Source organism: Lissotriton vulgaris, chromosome 4_1, assembly GCF_964263255.1.
Source record: "Lissotriton vulgaris chromosome 4_1, aLisVul1.2, whole genome shotgun sequence".
NCBI classification, from domain to species: Eukaryota; Metazoa; Chordata; class Amphibia; order Caudata; family Salamandridae; genus Lissotriton; species Lissotriton vulgaris.
This window is the reverse complement of record NC_141691.1, coordinates 289,460,885-289,484,599: the sequence shown is the minus strand read 5'-3', so window position 1 is coordinate 289,484,599 and position 23,715 is coordinate 289,460,885.

Below are 23,715 nucleotides of genomic sequence, written 5' to 3'. Positions count from 1 at the left end.
CCTAAATATACAGTAAACAACCTCACACTGCACCCTTTTAACAATACCAGCCGAGGGCTTAATAATTTTTTATTTTTCCACACCCTACGAGCCAGGTATTTTTTAAACTATCACGTTTTCACCACCTCACCACTCACACTTAACCACTCTCCACACACCAACACATAATACATCTGAGGTGCTCCTACGCAGCCGTTAGTCGTAGCACGCCCCATTCCGTAGAGGGGTGCGAAGACCCCAATGATGGTAGAATGACACCAAGGGGCCTGTTGGTATGTGAGGGGTATTCTAACAAACACGCTGTGCTCCCCACCACTGTAGGGAACAGCACCACTACCAGAGTGGATTCTATTTTGTTTATGTGTTCTGGTGATGCAACATATTTGTACTCCATGACATGGGGTCAGATCTTTTTCTTATCAGCCCCCCATCACTGGAATAAACTCCTCCTGAGTCTTTGCTCTTGTTCAGACTTCACCGCCTTTAAGACGGGTTTGAAGACCTGGCTGTTTTAAAATGCCCTGTGCTTTGTGAGTAGTGCAGTTCCAAGATACTCTTCTGGAAGTGAGTTGTACGTGACACCAATAGTTCAAATTTAAAATGTTAAATGATGCCAAATCCCTGGTGGCAAGTAGTATGCGAAACATGTTTAGAACTGCTGCCTCTGCACGCTTGTCTGCGTACAGATGTGCAGGAACGGTCATCATTTTGCGTGCCTGCCTGACGGCAGACACGAGCACCTGCAACCTCGCCCACCACGTTTTTTTCTAGCGAGATTGAGGGATCAGCTATATAAGGAAGCCAGCTACAACATGTGGTGCTTGGCTTCAGCTCTACGAGACCACTTTCCAGATCTCCGGCAGCTCTCGAAGACTCAACTGTGTTCTGGGATTCAACTCTCACAGCCTCAGTGGTGTTCCGGGCTCCAGCTCTAGTAGCAGCAGTTGTGTTCCGGGCTCCAGTGCATGTCATCTCCAGCCACGTCCATTTCCCACTCCATAACAACACGTCTTCACTGGCTGGTGATTCCGTGGCCCGAGTACTAAATTCCAGAGAAACATATACAAAGAGAAAACAGTAACACAGGCAGTGCCTGGATCTCATGTCTTGCAGATCTAGAACGCTCACTAAGGTAATTACCTTTTTGTTTGGTAGTTTGTAAAAAGTTCATATGAACAGAATCACAAGTTTGCATGTCAAGAATCTTGGACAGAGCGAAAACTGACATTTGGCATTTCAGGCCATTACACACTTTTCTTAAAATGCCCCCTCCTAACAACCAAAATGCGGAACTATACCGACTAACCATGAGACTGTATAATGTATGGAGCACCCATAGCACTACCATTTCGTGAAGCTTGCGCTGAATATTAAAAGTGTGCAGTAATGTTTAGTGAGATATTGCACAATGGCACTGATTGTCTTTATAGAACTATCAGAAATATCTCTCTCCTGAGAAACTAAAGGCATGTGTCTGATTAGTAGAATGTACAAAAGACTGGCTACTCACTGTGTTAGACCTATATGGTTCTAGTCTTCCTAACACTAACAGTGTGTTTTTTGTTTTCATATAGATTGCTTAACCTACAAAATCCTTTACATCCTAATCAACAGTTCCAAGGTGCAGCACACTACAGTTACAGAGCTCCAGCAGTGCACACTCGTCTGCCAACAAGACATTCTGTGCTCAAGTGTGGTCTATTCTTTTTTCTTTCTCCCTACAAACCTCCTTGTGACCTTCCTTTTTGAAGTACTTTTTTTCAGCAACTGATAGTGAGTCGGGTTTCAGGGGATTTTGTATCCTATCGTTTCTTCAGAGGAACATCCTGGCATTCAGGTGAGTGCAATTTATTTAAAAAACTGGACATGCAAGTTTAAGCTTTGCATTTCCTGGTAATGAAAAACATTCCCATTCATTTTTTACCACTGTGAGGCCTACCACTCCCATAGGAGAACACTGGGTTACCTTAACTAATTTAATAAGTGATAATGTTTGCTTGGGCACAGGTACAAATTTCATGTTTGGTGTCTAAAGAATTGCAATTTAAAATCCTCTTTAAGGGAAAAGTCAGATTTTAAATCACAATTTGAAAATAGCACTTTTAGAAAGTTAGCATTTTTTTAACCACTTGGTGACTGCAGCTAGCTCCTGGGTCACCTGACTAGGTATGGCAGGCAGTTGGTCTTTGTTTATCGGGGTCCGGTTCTGAGGCAGATCCTAGGTTCTAAGTGGGCTGAGAGCGTTGAGGGCGATGTGCCAGGCACGCTCCAACCCCCCTCCCGAGACCCATGGTGCAAGTAGCGCCAAATTTTAAAGTGCTGATACTCTCCTGATTTTGGAGGATTTTTGGGATTGAGCTATTCGCTCTCCCTTTTCATGCACTTTTTTCACCTTTTATGATTTTCACTTTCACGCCCCCAGGTTAGGGTGGACGATTAAAGAGTCCATACCGCCGGGGTATAGTCCTGATGAATGCCTTGGTAAACTTATACCTCCCATATGGCAGAAACATGTTGACTGACTGATTTTTTGTATTTCTCTGAATTTTACCATTCCTAAACCTTGGCAATATATTCAGACACATAATATCTGTAATACGTGTCTTAGGGATCACCTATTAAAAAATGTTTTTTCTTGATACCCTCTTAGACACTTTTAATCTCACTCACCCTCACAACATGCCCCTCTTCACACAACCAGCTCCGCAGTCTTTCTGGCGTCGTAGCACACCAAAGAGGCACTCGGCCTCTTTGGTGGGGCCCGATGATGAAGCATGACACTGACTAGGTCGGTGTGTGAGGGCCTTCCTATTCATCCTAAGTGAGTGTGTGATCCTTATCTATCTCGCTCCAATTTAGTGGCAATTCTGAGACTGATTTGGCCTCTCTCTTTTTGTTTATTTGCTTTGTTTATTTCACCCAGACAGTGAGGCAAAGGAGGAAGTGTTGGCAGGGTGAGTCTCTCGACTTAATGAGTGGGAAGAGTTGTCACCTACCACATTTGCACATAACAAAAGCTGTACCTGAGCTCTTTCACATAAGGTTTGTCATTAGTCTTTTGTGTCCCCTGACAAGCTGGAACCATAGCAAGAAGGAAGGGGATGCCTGACACCTCAGGGGGATGGAAGCCTCTGGAACAATCTCCTACTTCCAAGTTGGCACCAGGTATAAATATTGGACCTCAGTCTCCAACTCTTGAGTACACATCTGGAACAGTGGAAGAGTCAGATGAAGGCCTGCTGTGCTGCTTTTCTGGAGGATGGACTGGCTCTCTGTTGCCCTACTGAGTGAGAAGGACTGGACCTGCATCTTGAACCCAGGACCACTAGAACCACCAGATTGACAGCAAGGACTAGTTGGCTGGCCTCTTGATCAGAGCTACAGGGACAGAACAGGCTCAAACAGCTTTAAACGCCAGGACCTGAACTCTGCCAGCTGTGAATCCTGCCCTCCCAAGTGGTGCCACCCCACTCCTGGTCCCTTGGAAGGGGCCCTGAAGGTGCCCTGCCAGCCTAGCTGTGGTCCTAGTTGAATCGGTGAATCACAGCCTGAAAAATCTTTATCAGAGTTTTTGAGTGACACATCTTCAATGCAGGTCTTTGCAATGTAATGCACTTGTCAACAGCATCCTCAACACCAATGCAGGGCTCCGCATCACAAGCCCTGTAGCTCCTTTTGTTATATATCCCGTACATACCCATTGTCGTTATCCCTATCTGAGCATGAGCAAGTTGCAGACTGCCTTCTGCATTGCAAATGTTACTATAGCAACGTATTTTGCTTTGTGCCACACTGTACTTTCACACAGAACCTGATGATGTTTTTGTGTTTTGTTAATTCCTAGGATTTAGTCTGCACACCATAGATAAGGTCAAATGACAATGTCCCTTGTTATTTTGTTCTGGTCAGGCCTTAGCACCTAGGCAAAACACACAAAGGCAGCTGTTGTTTGGGAACACGTACTTTGTCATCTAGCTATGCACAGAATAGGTAACAACACACTTAGAGAGCGATCTCTCCAAGGAAGAGATTGTGACAGCACCTTAAATGTTGAAATTGTATCTCTGCATGCCATGGTACGGGGTCTGCTGCTAACAACCAGAGATCTTCTGATATACAATCATCTGTAAAAGTGGGGGGGAGTTAGGTTACCCTGTCTTGTATAAAGACAGCTTCTTTTATTAATTATGGACTACTCACTATATTGAAAACATTTGTGTTAAGCATTTTCTTACTTATTGTGGCACGTATACTGCATACAAGAGCAATATAGTAAAAATAAACATTTTAAACTTTTCTCATGTCTCTGTCAAATCTTATGGTGGATTACTATGAGTGTGAGAGTGAAACTGCGATTCCTGGGAAGGTTGGTGGTGTTGTGTCTGGGGTGTCTAATCACTTGTTACTCTGTGAGAGAGTGGGAGGGAAAGTGAGATACTTAAGCTTGTGGGTCACGGCCCCATGGGTACTCCGGTGGAAGGATGACCCAGTTCATGCCTAGTAAGGTTTCATGATCCCAAGCATAGTTCTGTACCTCCACAGAATCCCTGCAACACTTTGGAACCAGTCGGTGCATGACGCATCTTCGACACAGGACTTTCCATGGCAAGCCTCTCATTGGCAACCTCCTCAATGCTCATGGATGTCCTTGCGTGCAAGCCTCACAGCTCCTGATAAAGTACTGTGTTGAGCAGGCCTAACTGGGTCTACATAGCCAGCCCGCACACCATCGCATTTGGCTTGAACTTGTGACTTTGTCCTGGTCTGCAACGCACAGATACTCGCTGTTGGGGCTATGTGCTTTTCGGTGCTTTAGTCACTTAAAATATTTAAGATGGCATATCACTAGTTCTATTGATTGGCATTTTGTCATTTTGGTTGAAAATTATTCATGACATGTTACTCTATATTTCCAAAGTGGTGTGGGATTTTCTTAGTGTTGTGTTTTTACTTTATTACGCTTTGATGTACTGCATAAATACTTTACATAATGCCTCTGAATTAAGCCTGACTGCTCTGTGCCAAGCTACCAGGGGGTAGAGCTGAGGTTAGTTTAGGGTTTGCTTGTGACCTTACCCTGACAAGGATGTGTGGTGCTGCCTGAGAAAGGTTTCGCCCAGTTCAACCAGTCACCCAATTGTATATAATGACTGTTCTTGAACCTTAGCATATACCTCTATGTGGTAAGAGCAAACTTTGTGATAGAGTCTTCTTTCGTGGGGCCATAGCCCATCTTTGTACCTATCACTAGTGTCAGTAGGGTAGCCCTCCCAACTGAGAGCATTTGTTTCCTAGACTAGCCCTCTGTGCCTCATCTGGGACCCAATGCATATGCAAAGGCACTTCATAGACTGCAACTCACTTGTCAATATTGTTCCCCACAACATAAATAAAGACAGGTGTTTAGGGAAGCAGAAGTATCTGTCTCCACTAGGTATGGTAGACCTTCAGAATTTTCCATAGGTCCAGGAGTGTTCTGATGAGACATTCTGAAGATGGCATATTTACGTCTGGTACTAGCCTTTGTATTGGGAATTCCCTAGCCAGCCACCAAAACTGGTTTTGGTCAGTTCTTCCCCTTCCTGTGGATTCCGATCTAGGGTGACAAGGGTGACAAAGACAAGGGCAGGCTTGGTGTCAGGTTCTTATGTGCTTGCTGCAGGCAGTGCCCTTTGAAATATATCAGAGCTAGGTTCAGCTCCTCACCAACCATCATGTCAGGAAGACACTCTACCTCCATATATATATATTTCCTTTGTCCCCATGCATTGAAGAAAATATAAAACACCCCAGGAGAGTCATCCACAGTTATGTGTGCGTGGACACAAGCATAAAGGCACAGTTGGTTTGGGCAAAAATGGCAACTTTGTAAATGAGCAGAAACAACAATTGATGGACAGAATGCAGAACAATGCCATACATTCACCCCAGTTCAAAGAGGAAAAGAATGATGGATTTAACCTAGAGCTATTGACTAGGGGTGTATGTTTGATTTGCTCTTCATTCCGTTTGCCATCTGTGTGTCTTTTGCTTTCTTGCCCTAACTGCACCGGGTATCCTCAGACATGGGTCCCAGGATCACTGTGCCACTGGATTCAAGCTAATCTGGCTGATGAGGGGTAAAGCCCCAAAACTGGTCCCAGGATGCTTGTTTCTGGTCAATGGAGGACCGATCTAGTTTTGCAGTTCAGTCTGAACTGTTCCCATGATGTTCAGGGTCAAGGCTGATTCGCACTGATTGATGAAATGGGGTGGTACAGTGAGCAAAATTATGATGGATGTAACCCAAATCTATTGACTAGGGAGTGAATGTTCGATTTGCTCTGCATTCCGTCCATCATCAGTGTGTCTTTAACTTCTAAAAGTGGCATTTCCAGGATATTAAATTAAAACCGACATTTTCATTAAAGATGATTTTGAAGTACCTGCTGATTTTAGTGTGAACAGCATATATTTATTCAGTCTCCAATTGAAACGAGCACTTATTTTGAATAATAATGTAACATAGTGTCACTCTATTGGAGAGATAAAGTTATCACAGTAAAAAACAACTTTCAAGACATGTAAACCTTAACCCCACATGTCCTACTTTGTAAATGGTTCACTGACAGAATTTCAATGTAAAAAATATAAATGTAAAAAATATAGATGAAAAAATAATTAATTAAAATCTAACCATACTATAAACCAGGCTATCCTACCGAGCTAGCTAAGGGGCTGATTACTATGTAGGGCAGGTGGCGATCCCCCTATATTTCCCTCAGCCCGCCACCCATTTCCCCATGCCATATTGGTATGACAGGGGGACCCCGGTGGACGGAAAGACCGTTCACCGTTTTTCCTCCGGTCGACTTGTTGACTGGGAGGAAAAAGATCACAATATGGTGGCAGTGTCAGTGAGACATTGCCATCCATACTATGATGATTGCGGTAATGAGCCTTTCAATGGCGGCATTGTGGCCATGGAAAGGCTTGCAGTCTTTGCTGTTGGTGTTGAGTGGTGGGGGGTGCACATGGGGGTACCTACAGTAACCCCTTGCATTTGCCTGCACAATGCGGCAGGCATCACACGGTGCCTGACACTTTGTGCATGTAAATGCACAACATGCATTTTTACCATTGCGGCGGGTGCTGCTGAAAGCACCGCATGCCGCAATATTAAAAATGCTTGATGCGCCTGCCAGTGTGGTGGGCACATCCTTTTCTCCCCCATGGGACTGCCGCACAGATGGCGGGCGGTCCAGTTTTCCGGTCAAGTTCTCGTCAGACTCCGGATCGTGATAGAACCAAGTGTTACTCAATTTAAAAAAATGATGTAGGTCATGCAGTCACTAAAGACAGATCATGGATTACACCCCCTAATTCTGATAAAGTTAAAGATTGGGGATGGTTGCCGGCAGCCTTATCCTACAAAAGCTCTGTTTGACCAGACGGGCAATGCTCAAAAAAATAAAGCAAAAGTAAACTGTTAAACACAGTCGTTTTCATCCTCAACCTGTAACTCTTACCAACTTGCAGTCGCAGTCTTCCCCATCTCTATGGTCCTGGAATCTTAGTGGCCTTCATCATAGAATGGCCTCATCCGAGACTCGAAACTTAATTATTAGACATGACCTCCTAGCCTTCCAGGAAACATGGGCCACTCAAAATTGCCCCTTAATAGGATACATTGAATACTGAAAACCAGTTTTAAGGCATTGCTATTATGGACAGCCTAAGGGGGGCCTGTCCATTTATATCTCTAGCAGCCTAAAAAGCCCAATTGAGCCATTACACCTCAACAAGGGCTGGCTGCTTGGATTTAAAGCTAATTTGTGTAGACAACAGCATCCTCTGTTGCTTCTCAATGTCTACATTAATCCAAGTGCTCGAACAAAAAGGTCTCACTTAAATAGGCTGCTCAAAAGTTCTGTGCGATTTGGCTGGGGATTTCCCTCACGCAGACTGTCTGCTTACCGGGGACTTTAACACCAACATTTCTCAGGGACTCCTGGTGGATTAAGAAAGTCTCCTACCATTTCCTCCACCGGTACTGAAGGAACAGGTCAACCCCAAACTTCAACCGCATTGTGGCCTAGGGGAACACTGTGTGTTGCAACTTTGCATTGTAATGAATGGCAGAATTTCACAGGATATTCCACCAAATTGGACATGGATAAACGGCCGAAAACATTCTTACTTAGATTATACCATCTGTAATTTAGACCTGCTTCAAAACCTAGAAAATTACAGTTACATCGCAAGATCCAAGAGTGATCACTGCCCACAAGTCACTCTTGTTATCCCTAAACTCAGCCTTTCATGATCCTGCCACAATCACACACAATCACACACAGGCAAGCTCATTTTGAAAACCTAAAACGTTCAAGATGGAATGACGACATCTGTGTAAATATTATGAAGGAATGCCTACTACTTACTTCAGGTTATTTCCTGTTGAAAGCTTCTCTATCAACTGATTGGACAAATTTTAAGTCAATTTAAAACCCTGCTGCATTCCGTTACCGAATTTCATAGTACACACTTTAAACCAAACTGGTGTTTAATAAGATCAGAAACACTGCCCTCAGGACAGCAAGGAAGCATCCTGATTCTGAATAACTATTAAAAGAGTATACAATTGCACAAATAAATCTATAGATGGGCATACCAAAAGGATAAACATTATCACCTTGAACAATTTTGGTGTACGCTCTATTGGGAAAGTAAAAACCAGAACTCAAGAAAATTCTGGGTACTAGTGAACAGGCAATCCAATGGAAACACAGGCCAAGGGAGTGCAAACATCTCAGAGGTAGAATGGGTAAAACAATTTGAGTGGTCATTTCCGGACCAATGGAGGAGTAGAATCTACATCTATCAACAACGCTATACTGATTAAATATGCCCCTAAGTAGCCTCAGGATTGCTTACAAGAGATGCAGCAACATATATGCGAGAACATCTCTATCACCCAAACAAGGCTGGCTAAAATACTAGCCAAAGCAAGATCAGATTGAGCGCCAGGCCTTATTTAAATTAAACATTTCTCTCTGGTCAAAACAGCTACAATCCTTTTCAATTACTCGCTAATGGAACTCAATCATACCTGACTCTTAGCGACAGGCAATAATTAATCCAATTTAGCTCTCACGCCTCCCCAAACAACTGCAGGCTGATAGCCTTACTGGAGAACAAGGCGAAGCACTTTGTGAGCATTCTAGTTGAAGAACTGAGCTCTTGGGCTGACGTCAAAGTACTTATCCCAAAAAACCAAACAGGCCTCAATGCGAAATCGGGCACCATGCCCAATATACTGACTCTATCAATACTTATCGATAACGCAATAGTTTCATCCAAGGTGGTTTACTGCTGTTTTGTTGATTTCAAAGCTGCCTTTCACAGGGTTCCAAGGGAGGCTCTTTGGGCCAAGCTAACAAAATGGGGAATCCCGGTTAAACTCCTCGATGCAATAGTCCAACTACACACCAACACCTTGATACAAGTCAAGCTGGTACCGGTACACACCTACCTCGAAAAATCATGACGACAAGGGGCGTCAAACAGGGATGCGTGCCAGCTCTGCTGCTTTTAATCTGTTTATTGCCGACCTCTCAGCAGAGCTAGATGCAATAAATAGTCATCCCCTAAGATTGGTGGTGCTCAGTTAAGCAATCTTCTGTATGCAGATGACCTTGTCCTCTTCAGCCTTACGCGAGTTGGGATACCATGACTGCTAAATAAATTATATAGTTATACCACCATGAACAACCTGGAGGTAAACCTAAAGAAAGCCCAAGTGGTCATACTTGGCAGGAAGCACCATAGCGGTGGTGGTTGGTTATATAATAACTCTGAACTTTCAGTATGAGAATCATATAAATACTTGGGGATCAACTTCGACTCTAGGGGCACTTTTGTCAAACATTGCAAATTCATCACCTTGAAATCTATGACTATTCAAGGTAATCTTTCAAAACTTTCTGAAAAAATTACCAGATCTGAGCCTAGCTCCAATGTTGGAAGTCATGAGAGCTAAAATAGGCCATACAGCTTCGGAATCTCCCTAAGTAAACTCAGTACTACAATAAACCAACATGTGACCAAGATTTCTAAAAAGGTCCTTCAGCTGCCAAAAAGTGCATCTGCTGCTCATATTTGATCAGAACTAGGGCTCCTAAACTACGATATGTTAAGCACACGTGCTTCTTTAAAAAATGTTCCTTAAGTAAAGGTCGGCCAGAGCTGGTTCCCTGGACTAATTTTTATGGTTAGATATCAGCGATGCATACAGCAATTTTCAGCAAGTGACCTCTGGGTCCTTAACCCAAGTAACGCAGCTTTTAAAATAAGCATCAAGAAGCACACCCAATTGTGCTCAGACACAATCATGCATGGGCAGTAATCAACTCCTATCAGCTGGCCTCTCATACATCACATCTTGCCTGTACATACCCCCTGTATCTAAAACAGAGGTTCATGGCACTTAGACTGGGGGAGTGGCACTTTTTTGAAACATGCTAAAACAACAATTGATGGGCGGAATGTTGCACAATGGCAAAAAAATTCACCCCCAGGCACAGATCTGGGTCGAATCCATCGTTATTTTTCTCACCACACCACCCCAGTTTAGACATGGCCATATGCAAATCAGCCTTGAACCTGTGCCTCATGGGAACAGTCCAGCGCGAACTGCCAAGCAATGTCTTCCCTGGACTGGAATCAAGCATCCTAGGACCGGTTTCTGGCTATCAGCCTTCATCAGCCAGGATAGCTTGATTCCAGTGGCATGGAGAGCACGGGACTCATGTGAACAGTCCATCATCCCCTTTTGTATTGCTTTTTTCTCCCTAAGTTGGCAGGGTATTCTTAGACGCGAGTCCCTTGCTCACTTTGCCACTGGATTCAAGATAGCCTGGCTGATGAGGGATATGAACCTGAAACCGGTCCCAGGATGCTTGTTTCCGGTCCAGGAAAGACATGGCTTGGCAGTTCGGAGTGGACTGTTCCCATGAGGCACAGGTTCAGACTAATTTGCATATGACCATGTCTGAACTGGGGTGGCAGAGTGAGCTAAAGACTGGTGATGGATTAAACCCAGATCAGTTGACTGGGGGTGAGTGTTTGATTTGCTGAAACGCTCCGTCCATCATCCCCTTTTGTATCGCTTTGTTCGCCCTAACTTGGCAGGGTATGCTCAGACGTCAGTCCCTTGCTCACTTTGCCACTGGATTCAAGATAGCCTGGCTGATGAGGGATATGAACCCGAAACCGGTCCCAGGATGCTTGTTTCCGGTCCAGGGAAGACATGGCTTGGCAGTTCGGGCTGGACTGTTCCCATGAGACACAGGGTCAGACTGATTTGCATATGGCCATGTCTGAACTGGGGTGGCAGAGTGATCTAAAGAATTGTGATGGATTAAACCCAGATCCGTTGACTGGGGGTGATTGTTTGATTTGCTCAAACGCTCCATCCATCATTCCCTTTTGTATCGTTTGTTCACCCTAATTTGGCAGGGTATGCTCAGACGTGAGTCCCTTGCTCACTTTGCCACTGGATTCAAGATTGCCTGGCTGATATGGGTTATGAACCCGGAACCAGTCCCAGTATGCTTGTTTCGGGTCCAGGAAAGACACTTCTCCACCTAACCAGTGAGCCACACTTCTCCACATGGCTTGGCAGTTCGGGCTGGAGTGTTCCCATGAGGCACAGGGTCAGACTGATTTGCATATGGCCATGTCTGAACTGGGGTGGCAGAGTGAGCAAAAGAATGGTGATGGATTAAAACCAGATGAGTTGACTGGGGTGAGTGTTTGTTTTGCTCAAACACTCCGTCTATCATTCCCTTTTGTATCACTTTTTTGAAACAGCCACACCTTTGGTGGTGCCCATCAGAAGAGCTTCTGTGCAGGGGTTGCAGGGAATCGGTCAAGTCTTTGGAGCATGTTTTATGCCTTTGCCCAGCATTGTTGCTCTTGTGCAGATCAAAACTGAGGCCTGAGTGGAACAGACTGGGAGTCCTGTCCTGTAGGCATAGTATCATTGCAGCATTGAACCCAGAGAACACAGCTTTAAACAATAGCCTTACACTCTTTATCAATCTTGAAAATCGCAAGCTTAATCAATACTTTCCAGGCCCTGTGTCAAAACTAGGAAACAAGCACAGGTCGTCATAACAATGGTACATTTTGAAGATGCTTTCCAGTAAAACCAGTGCACCCAGCCTTAGCCTCTCATCATGGAACTTGAATCCATATTTTAATTTTTCTGTTGGATAGCAGAGGGGTTACTATTGCTATTTCCCACTCCAGTGAGTGCAACAATAGGTAAAGTGATGGATAGCAGAGGAGTACACATTTCTATTCCCACTCCAGTGAGTGTAACAGTAGCGAAAGTGGTGAATAGCAGAGAGGTAAAACTTACTATTCCAACTCCACTCTTCGAACCAAGATGGCCACGCGAGAGGTGCTCCTCTAGGATGCTCCAGGCTGGGGATATTCATCGCTTTTAAAATCCTGTATTACCCTTGCCACCCACCACCCCATCCCTCAAATTCCAAAATTCTTTCATCTAACTTGAATCTGGGTCAGCCTGATCGAAAAAAGAAAAAAATGAAAACTTCAAAAATTACAATCTTTGTCACTCTTACCTACCTATCCGACAGTTATTTAAGGATGGACTCCTCCATGACTGTTGCTCTACTGAAGACAGACCAGATGACCCATGCAGCGCCGACCCCTTGGACCTCGCAAATGTTGCTGCTGGTTTCGGCGGGGACTGGTGAAGTTTGCAGGATGAATTGCCACTACTGCAACAATCCCCTGGGCCGTGCTTGCCATACCTGCTTTTATAGGGGTGGGCTGCTGGGTTCATCTGCTCCGACATTCGCAGGTCGAATTGCCACTACTGCAACAATCCCCTGGGCATGGTTGCCGTGGTTGCTGCTATAGGGGCCGGCTGTTGAGTTCCTCCAAAGCTATGTGTGGATCATGGTGGCTGTGATTGCTGGCACTACGGCGGGCCTGTGAGGTCTGCTGCACCCCCCAGGCCAGTGTTCTCCTGATCGCATCGAGTGGTTGCTCTTGGCTGCCCGGTTTCCAAAGTTGCCACGTCTCGAGCCCTTCTCCACGTTGTTGGTCTGCTTCTGAGATTGGTGAACCCTTCCTGGGATTTATAGTGGGGGAATAAAATGTACTATTCCCACTTCAGTGAGTGCAACAGTATGGAAAGTGTTAGATAGTGGAAGGGTAAAAATTACTTTTTCCCCCTCCAGTGAGTGCAACAATAGGGAAAGTGTTGGATACAGGAGGGGGTTAAAACTACTATTCCCACTATAATAAGTGTAAAAGTAGGGAAAGTTTTGGATAGCAGAGGGGTAGAAATTACTATTGCCACTCCAATGAGTACAACAGTAGGGAAAGTGTTGGATAGCGGAGGGGTAAACATTACTATTCCCACTCTATTCAGTGCATTGGTAAGGAGACTGGTGGATTCTGGAGGGATACATTTTACTATTCCCACTCTAATTATTGTAACAGTAGGGAAAGTGTTGGATAGCGAAGGGTAAAAATTACTGTTCCCACTCCAATCATTGCAACTGTAGAGAAAGTGTTGAATAACAGAGGGGTTAAAATTACTATTCCCACTCCAGGGAGTGCAACCGCAGAGAAAGTGTGGGATAGTGGTGGGATAAAATGTACTATTCCCACTCCAATCAGTGCAACAGTACGGAAAGTGTTGGATTGCAGAGGGGTAACAATGAATGTTCTCACTCCAGTCAGTTCAAAATTAAAATCAAACAAAATATTTACAACAAAAATATATATTTTTAAATATATTTAAATATGTTAAAAATGAAAATAAATATATATTTAATGTTACAAATGAAAATATATATTATAATGTTAAATGCATATGACAAATACCTACAAATATCATATTAAATAAAATACAGAATAATTTTCAAACAAATAAATATTTTAAATTAACATTTATTTTGAAAGAAATATATTAATTATTATATCATTTTACTTTGTTTATTTCCTACCCTATAACACCACACATTTCACAACCCACATATTTTTTAAAGCACTTACATAAAAATAACATAACTAATTACCAATGAAAGAAATAGCATTATCTAAAAAACAATTTAGAACTCATAAAATTACTATTCCCACTCTAAAATAAATTTCCCACACTTTACCCCTACAATCCCCACAAACTACAGCTAAACTATTAACTGTGAAAAATGTAATTACACAATAAAAACTTATTTTAAATAAAAAAAAATATAGTATTTAACAAATAATTATAAGGAAAGTAAAATGAATTTACTCCTCACCCTTTACCCTAGAAAAGTAAGACACATAAAAAATATAAACAATGCCCTCAATTAAATATCAGTTGATTAATCAATATTAGAACATTGGAATGCTGGGAGCTCCATTGCAGACAATGGAGTGCTCCTTGCTTCTACGGGCCGGTAAAGGCCCGCAGAGCAACATTCTAATGTTCTTCAAAGGCTTCTAAAAGCTCGAGGTGATTTACATCCCCTCTAGCTTCGAGAACCCTTTGTTTAATTTGTTAGAACATTCTGCCCTCTAGTGGCAGAATGTTCTAATAGCCTTATAGCCCTTCGTAGCAGGGCTATACCGGCTAATAAAGTCCAGCTGTCTCGTTAAAGTCCCTCGCCTTTGGCTCGGGCCTTTAACGATTCAGCGGGCCTTTAATAGCCGGTATAGCCCGCTATGACAGGCTATAAGGCTATATTAATGATTAATTAATCTTCTCACCCTTTACCTCTATAAACCCTGCAAACCAGACCTAAAATTATTTACACTTTTTCCATATGTAATTTGCAATTAATTCATCAATAGTAATTAGGAACTAATTAATAATTAATTAAACATAAATTGCTTACCACCCTTTGGCACTATAAAGCCAACAACCTGCACCTAAAATGAATTTGGCAATTTACATAATTAATTTACAATCAATTAATTAAAATAAATTACCTACTAATTTTTTATTATTTAAACATAAATTACTTCATACTCTTCATACCCACACCTAAAATTAGTTACTCAATTTCCATAATTAATTTTCAATTAATTAATTAAATATAAATTGACAACAAATTATTATCGAAAATTAAATTACTTGCCACCCTTTACCCCTATAAACCCCACAACCAACACCTAAAAAGAATTACACAATTACCAGAATTAATTATTAATGAATTAATATTAATTAACAAGCATTTAATAATTAATTACGGCGGCACTGATTCTATTAGATCTCAGTGCCGGATTTGACACTGTTTCACATGACATCTTGATACAACGCCTGGTGGATGCAGGTTTAATAGGTATGGCTCTGGAATGGGTCCATTCTTTTTTGTCTGGAAGATCCTTTTGGGTTTTCGCCCTGCACTTTCTATCTGAGGCTCACCCTATTGAACAAGGGGTTCCTCAGGGCTCTTCTCTGAGCCCCACTTTATTCAATCTATATGTTCAGTCACTTGCTGCGGTCGCCAAGCAATGGGATCTTTCCATTGTCTCGTATGCGGATGACACGCAGCTGGTGGTAGCACTGACAGAAGAATGTACTATGCATGCCTCTAAATTTAGAGATGGTTTGACGGCGGTGTCCGAATGGATGACCTATAATTACCTACAATTAAACACCAGTAAAACAGAGGTTCTGATAGTTGGTAAGAATGCTAGTCTGTGGGGTGAACATTGGTGGCCTAGGGCGCTGGATGAGACTCCTGAGCCTAAGGTTGAGGTTAAGAACTTAGGGGTGCGGATGGACTCGTCCCTTAGTTTTCGGTCGCATACTAAAAAGGTCTCCAACACATGTTTTGGTTTACTACGGGGGCTCAGACCTCTTTTAAAGTTCTTTGAGCGCGTCAGTTGATTATCCAATCAATGATTTTATCTCGATTGGACTATGCCAGCTCCCTGTTCTTAGGCGCCAATCAAGCCGAGATTGTTCGACTTCAACGCACTCAAAACATGGCAGCCAGAGTTTTGTTAGGGCTTCCTCCTGTGTTGCTCTATCTCCAAGACTATCCGGAAACTTCGTTGGTTGCCTATGGCAGAGCGTATTAAGTTTAAGACTTTGTGTCTTTCATTTAAGATACTTAAATTTGCTTCACCCAGCCTGCTTTGTAACACTCTGACTCCCTATGTACCATCTCGTGTGCTGCATTCTTTTGGGCAGCATTCAGTTACTCTCCCTCGTGTAAAGTGCTCTAGAGCTGGGGGTCGCTCTTTCTGCTATTTAGCGGCAAAACTATGGAATTCTCTGCCACTTGAGAACCGAGGCATGGATGGCCTGATGGACTTCAGGAGAGCGAATAAAACTTATCTTTTTCCACCGCTACAGTTCTGTTATAGACCTGTCTTTAAGTCCCCTGCTTTTTTGGCTCCCGGGATTGGTCTGTGTGAGTGAAAGAGCTGGGACGCCCCTTTGCTGGGGCAGCTGAGCGCTATAGAAGCACAAATAACATAACATAACATAACATAATATAACATATTACTTCCCACAATTAACACTCTAAAATCTCAATTATATAAATAAATAATAATCATTCATTTATTATAATTAATTTACTACCCTCCGTATTCCCCCCTCAACTACAACCAGCGACAGAGCTGCAAAACGCTAAATGTAATAAAAATAAAATTGATAACTACTAAAACTGTAACACATATTTATTTATTTAGTGTTTTATAGAGCACAAACCAGACCCCTGAGGGTATCAGAGCGCGTTACAGTAGTATCGGGTGGGATAACAGGACAAAAGGGGGGAGAGAATGGAAGGGTTAGGGAACACATGGAAAGATAAAGTACATGGCAAGACAAACAATCATAATATCCGACCACTTATTGGGATAGGAACAAAATGATACAATAAGCTAGAAAAGCAGTCTCAGCACCCTAGAAGATTGTTAATAACAAATGCACCCAGCTTTTTTGAGATTGTTTTCTTCCTGCAAAGTCAAAATATATTTATGATACTTAATTTATGATGCCACAGTAGAGCATCCCGAATATCTGAAAATGCACAATTCTTTATGAAGTAAAATGCCTTGTTGGCACCTTTACCGAACTTTTCAAAAGTGGGCATTTTTTTTGTTTAAACATCTTGTGTCTCTGCCACCCTGTGGTCTATGCTGACAAGGGCCTGTCACTCTAGACAGTCACACAGAGGGAGTTGAGGTGTGCCCTGCAGATCCTGATGGCCCATCACCAGGCTACCAGGCTGATGGGCATTTCTGAGCAAGAGTGGTGGGAAGACCTATCATCTGCACCTTAATAGGGCCATGCCTAGCCTTTCACAATGCTGCCCCCACCCACCCCCAGACTGTGTCTGGAGCCAAGACCAGGCAGAACCAGAATGTGGGCACTACAAAGGCAATCCTTCGAAGAATGCTTGCTTCAAAGACTAAAAGGGGTATAAGTATTGGACCTAAAACCTAACTTTTGGAACACGTTTGCCATGGGGAAGAGCTGTATGGGGAGTACTGCTCCTTCGTTGGGTGTTGCTTTTCTGTGTTGACCTGCAGTTGCGGCTTCTGCTTTGAGAGGAAAGGACTGAACCTTTGCTTTGTATCCTGCATTTGAAGTTTCTCCAAGGCTTGTGTGTTCTTGTCTCCTGTTGGAAGTCTTAGGGCAATCAAAGACATATGCATCATGCCTGTCCTCAAGACTTCAAGAGAGTTCCCTTTGAGGTTGTTCCTGCTGCAAAGTCCTGCCTGTGGCACAAAACTAGATACATCACCCTTCCAGCGCCTGTTTTTCCAACGCAGCACCACCGTGCAAGAAAAATTTCCACAAACCTGTCCATCTGTCCAGGAAAATTGGTGCAGCTCCTGTCGGTGGCAGAAGATACCGCTGCAGGATGTCTTTAAATTCTAAGACTCTCATACTGACTCCAACGCAGGCCCTGCTGTGCGGCTGAAAGAATCTACGTATCATGGGACTACATCAGAAGAAATCGATTCATCACCTGTCTGCATCTACCTCTAGCGCATATGGATTTCCATGCATCGCACCTGTGCGACAAGTTTGTCCAATGCATCATCCGCAGAACAGTCTTGGATTTTGATGCATTGCATCCCCCTACAGTCCAGATTCAATGCAACACTTCTCTTTCATGCAGCATAACTGACGCATCGCCTCCTTGTGTACTCAGGAAATGTTCATTGTTGTTTTCTCCGATGCTTTCCTCCTCTGCACATGTTTTGCCTTGTGGATTGTGACACATCTGAGGTACTTTGTGGAAAATCACTCCATCCATAGAGTTCTATGGGCAGAATTGCTTGAAAACTTTTAAAAGTCATATTTTGAGTTGTCTTTTTAGGTTGAGCATTCAAGACCTCCTGTATATTCTTTAGTATATACTAATATGTGCATGTTCTTTTAGGTCGAGCATTCAAGACCTCTTGTATGTATTTTAGTATATACTTATATGTGTATGTACTTTGTGGGCTCTGGAGAACAGCCCTAGGACTTGTGTGCTTCTGCTTAGGGACTTTCTTTTCTGTTCAACTGCCTCTATTTACAACCAGTAGAGGTCAGTAAAATACCAGAATTGCTTTCTGCTTGCTCAACTGCCTCTATTTACCTGACTTGATAGAAAACGACCATTAGAGGTTAGTAAAATACCAGAATTGCTTTCTGCTGAGGGTCTTTCTTTTTTTACTTTTTCTGGCACCTGCCTCTATATAAGTTTCTTGAAAGAAAATGACTAGCAGAGGTCGGTAAAATACCAGAATCACCTTAGCATTCTCTAGATTGTAGTCCATAAAAATTGTCTTCTACAAGCACCCGTAGACAATAATATTTTTTTCACATCTTGTATTTTCAGTGATATGGCCAACGAAGGCCCTGATTTGATATCAAAAGCAGAGCTTTGGACTGTACCTTTTACCAATAAAAGGCAATATTGCTCTCCATGAGTTCTCATACCTGGCATGTCACGCAGTTTGGTGCTTACTTTCCCTCCAGGTTAAAGAACAGTAGATGTTTCAGCTCCCAGGCTAATGTGCTGCATAGCTAAATACATATAAGGTACCGAAGGCGAGACTGATTGCATAGCAAATGCTTAGCTGAATTTTTGTAATTTTTATCTTGTTTGCTTCAGATAAATACACTTTATTCTTCTCAATTGGTGTAGTGCACATTTGTAGGGTTTTCACTGTGTTACTGTGTTACTGTGTGTGTGTTTTTTAATGTATTTTTTATTCTTTTCTTTATTGAGTTTTTCAGTCAAGTAAGACAATACAAATAGTGTCAATTCTGACTCAGAGAAAAAAAAACAGTCACAGTATACATACGAGTTTGGTCCAGAGATCAACTACGTGGAATGTACAGTATCGAGGGGTGGTGACCAACACCACGAGACAATTGCACTAGTCATTAAAGTACCTTTCAACATCGCAGAGGAACAAAAAGTATAGACAGTTCCGCAGAGGACCCATCAGAACTGACCTTTTCAGTGTAATATCCCAAGCCACAATAAAATTACAGTGCCCCAGGGAAACCAACAGCGCGTCGCCACTACCCCCTGCCAGACCCATCTGGAGAGAAGAGGAAAGGGTAATAGGAAGAATAGTTAGGACTGAGTAGAAAGATATTATTGATACAGGCTCCAGGAATTCTTGGGACGGTTCAGGGGAGGGAGCAGTTTGCTATGTAATTCAGTTTTTGTATGGCAGTATAACATATCACTGGTCCACTGCAACACCATACTGGGAGGGGGGCCCCGGGCCCACTGCAACGCCATTATTAGCCCCATGTCAACTAAACACCTAATATTTTTACGTATGTGTTTGGAATAGCCAAGCAGAGCTAGAAGCTGATCCAGGTCCAGGTTCTCTAACGTAATTTCACTAAGTTTCTGGAAGATAACCAACCAGTAATCAGCCACCTCAGGGAACAACCAAGCCATGTGGAAAAACCCAGCAGAGTCAAGACTGCACCTCGAAGAGTCACGAAGCCCATATCTATGAAGACGGAGTGGTGTGTAGTACACTCTATTGATAAATTTAAAATGTATGAGGTGGTGCCGGCCATTCAGGGAGCTGCGACGCATGGCCTCGCAGCAATTCCGCCATGTGGCATCATCTAGGGCTCTATCTAAATTAGTCTGTCATTCAAGTCTAACTTTAGTGTAGTGGTGCCTCCAATATTCCTGGTTAAGAGGGTAAATGTTGGAAACCACCTTACCGGGGGATTCCACTTTTAGCAAAGAGTAAAAGGCGCAACTGCTTTCTTTTGTCATCAGCTCTTCAGATAAATGAAATATGTAAGTATACTAGTAATTATATGTACTTGAGAGACTCCTTTTCCGCAATCAATAAAGCAATGGGTTTTATCTAGTAAAATAATGATATTGTTAAAATTGATCTAAGCAGAATTATCACTGGAAGAATTAAGTGAAATGTTTGAAAATCAAATAAGCTGATATTTCCTGTGATGTATTGACATCCATCTTACATAAATATTTGAGGCAGCATTATGAAAACAGTTGTTTTCATCAAAATTAGAACATTAGAATGTTGAGCACTCCATTGCCGAAAATGGAGTACTCTGGGTTTCTATGGGCTGGTAGAAGCCTGCAGAGCAACATTCTAATGTTGTTTTTCATTCACAGTCGTTGCTGTGAGCAAAGGCCTCTCAGGGCATGAGGGGATTTATATCCACTCGAGTTCCGAGAGGACTTTGTTTTTACCAATTAGAATATTCTCCCCTATGAGGCAAAATGTTCTAATAGCCTTAGGGCCCCCTAGCAGGCCCCACCGTACATTAAAGACTGGAGCGGGTCTTTAATGGCTGGTTGATCCCGGTATGACCGACTCTAAGGCTATATTACAATATATGAAATGTTGAAAGCTCATTTGAGAACAATGGAGTGCTCCGGGTTTCTAATGGCCAGTAGAAGCCCAGTTCTCCAAAATGCCAATGTTTTCCTTCACAGCTGTTGCTGTGAACAAAGGCCTCACAGCGCCCTAGGGGATGTTAATATCATCTAGGGCTCCCTGAGCCCTTTGTTTTATTTCTTAGAACACTCTGCCCTCTAGTGGTGAAATGTTCTAGTAGCCTTCTAGCCCTCTGTAGCTGGACTATACTGGCATTACAGGCCCACTCCTTTGTTAAAGGCCCTCTGCCTTTGGTGGCCAGTATAGCCCTCTATGGAGGGCTATAAGATAAAGCCTATTTTTTAAGGAGTTGCTGATTTGCTTCCAAAAGTGTGTGGCAGAAAACGTACCAATGCGATGCAGACCTATACTGTTGTTTGGGTTATGTTGTTTGGATTAAGGTGAAGAGAATGCAGAGGTAGTGACTGTGAGTACATTTCTCGCCACTGGTTTAATGAGGGTGATTGTAGAGGGCAGCCGAACATCAGCGTGTGGTCCAATTACAAGGAGTAGATAAATAACCACTGCCGGAGATAGTCTCAGGGGCAGCACAAAGGAGATGGTGCAACGCAGGGGGCTGTTATTTGCAGAAGAATTGCTTTTAATTGTGTTCATTTTTCTCTGCAAAAATAGAAACAGACGGTCATGGCTCTTATGGATTTCTGTACATTTCAGCGAAAAAATTACATTTTAAGGAAAAGCAACTTTCTGAGAAGAGAGAAAATCTGAGACTAGCTTCAAACATTGCCCTCAGAGGAATTCATAAATACTTTTCAGAAGTAGTGAAATATAACATAAATGATATTGCAGGATTTAGTTGCTATTACAAAGGGCGCTTTTTTAGTAATCCTCTTATTTTATAGTTGTGGGTCGGAGCGGCCTGCTCTGAAAAGGAGTGTTTATGGTCCTGTTCAACAAGCTACTGGTCGCACTGGTACTGGAGGGGGTAGTGGCTGTGCTGCCTGAAAAGAAAAACATTTCTTCAAATATGAAAAAATAGCTAAAAATAAAAATCTGAACCAAACTGCTGTGACAGAACTCTCTATATAAATAGACAAACATTTACAGTAACTGAATCTCACAATAAGACAGGCTTCAGAAATGTATCCAACAAAGGCAAAGAAGCGCTGGGAAATGTACGACCCATCATGTAGGGGCAAAAGAACAGCATCTTCCGTCTGTGTCCCTGAATTAAATCATTCAGGGGGTCACATTGGAACCATACTCCTTGACATATCTTCTATAATACCCAGTCAGGCCCCAGAAATGTAAATAGCAAAAACGAGGAGAAATAATGCATTTCTCCTTGTTTCGCCATCCTAAAACCAGTTTTTTTTCCTGGTCTTAATTTTGGCTCTGCCTCCTTTGTACGCCACCTTTGTACATGGGGGCAGCCTCAAAATGAATGGGTGTTGTGGTGGAACGCCCACCGCAACACCCACTGCTCACCCCTTTCATGTGACTTAACATTGCCTTGTACATTAGGCTCAGCCCCTATCGCCACCACAAACGTCACTATAGGTGATGTGGTGGTGGAGATAGGGGCTTGCACATATGCCCCTCCTCTTCCCACAGTGAGTAGAGAGTCCAACAATGCTCCTGGATGGGCCTTTCTTTATAGGGCATCAGCACCATGACCTCCACGATGGCAGGTACCAAAGTAGCTGGAGTCTGCCAATGCCAATGGCATCTGCTGCACAAAACACACTCAGGTAAACACTGGTAGTTGTGAAACCCTTCCTTAAAGTCCAGATCAATTAACCAGTCAATAAGGAGATCATTTGTTTGAGGTTCAGAGTGCATCGAATTGAGTTAAATTAAAAGAAGGGGTAAACCTATTTTTTCTGATTCATGCACATGCAAGTTCAACCTACATGAAAAATAAATATGCTGCATTATTAAAATATGTCTTTTTAATCAGCAGTGGACTATAAATTGCAAATTCATCAATCAACAATCTAAAAACAAGTGAATTACATTAATCAATGCCATCATCTGATCCAATTCACGAAAATACTAAACCGTAGTGAGTTTGCCTGATTAAAGGCCAAAGGGCCATATGTAGGTGGCCCAATACCAGTCGGACCAGCCAGTAGCTTTTATTAGCAGAAGGCAGACCCTTAGAAAGAAATGTTGGTCAGCTATTGAGAGGGAGGCCTCTGCTGTGGTTTGGGCTCTGAAGAAGTTGAGGCCATACTTGTTTGGCACTCACTTCACTGTTCGGACCGACCGGTATTTAGGCATTTGAGATGTAGGGAGGATTCGGTATTATGGAATCCGTAAATACCGATTTCTCAATACCGATTTCTAATTTACCAATTCAGAATTACCAAACACCCAAATACCTAATCGGTAAATAAGAAACGGTAAAAACGGGAAAAGAGATGTAGGAAAAATCAGTAATACCAAGTTTCATGAAATTCGGTATTTAGGAGTTGGTAATTAACACTGACTAAAAGCAGGTGGTAATCATGTGCAATGTATTTAAACAGTCTCAAAATGCAACAATGTGATCACTATGGCGGCCGTCCATGTAATTGCAAGGCGGCTACAGGCAGCAGGAGTGAGGGTCTGGAGACAGGAGGAGCGCGTTTACAGACAGTGCATCACACTCTTCCAACTGACTGAGGCTGAGATCCATGAAAGGTACAGGCTACACCCCACACCGTCCTGGACCTGATAAGGGACCTGCACCCACTCCTGGGGCATCCAACACCAAGGGTGCACACAATACCACCACATGTGCAGGTGCTTTGTAGGCTACACCTACTTGCATCTGGCAGTTACCAGGGGGTGATAGCT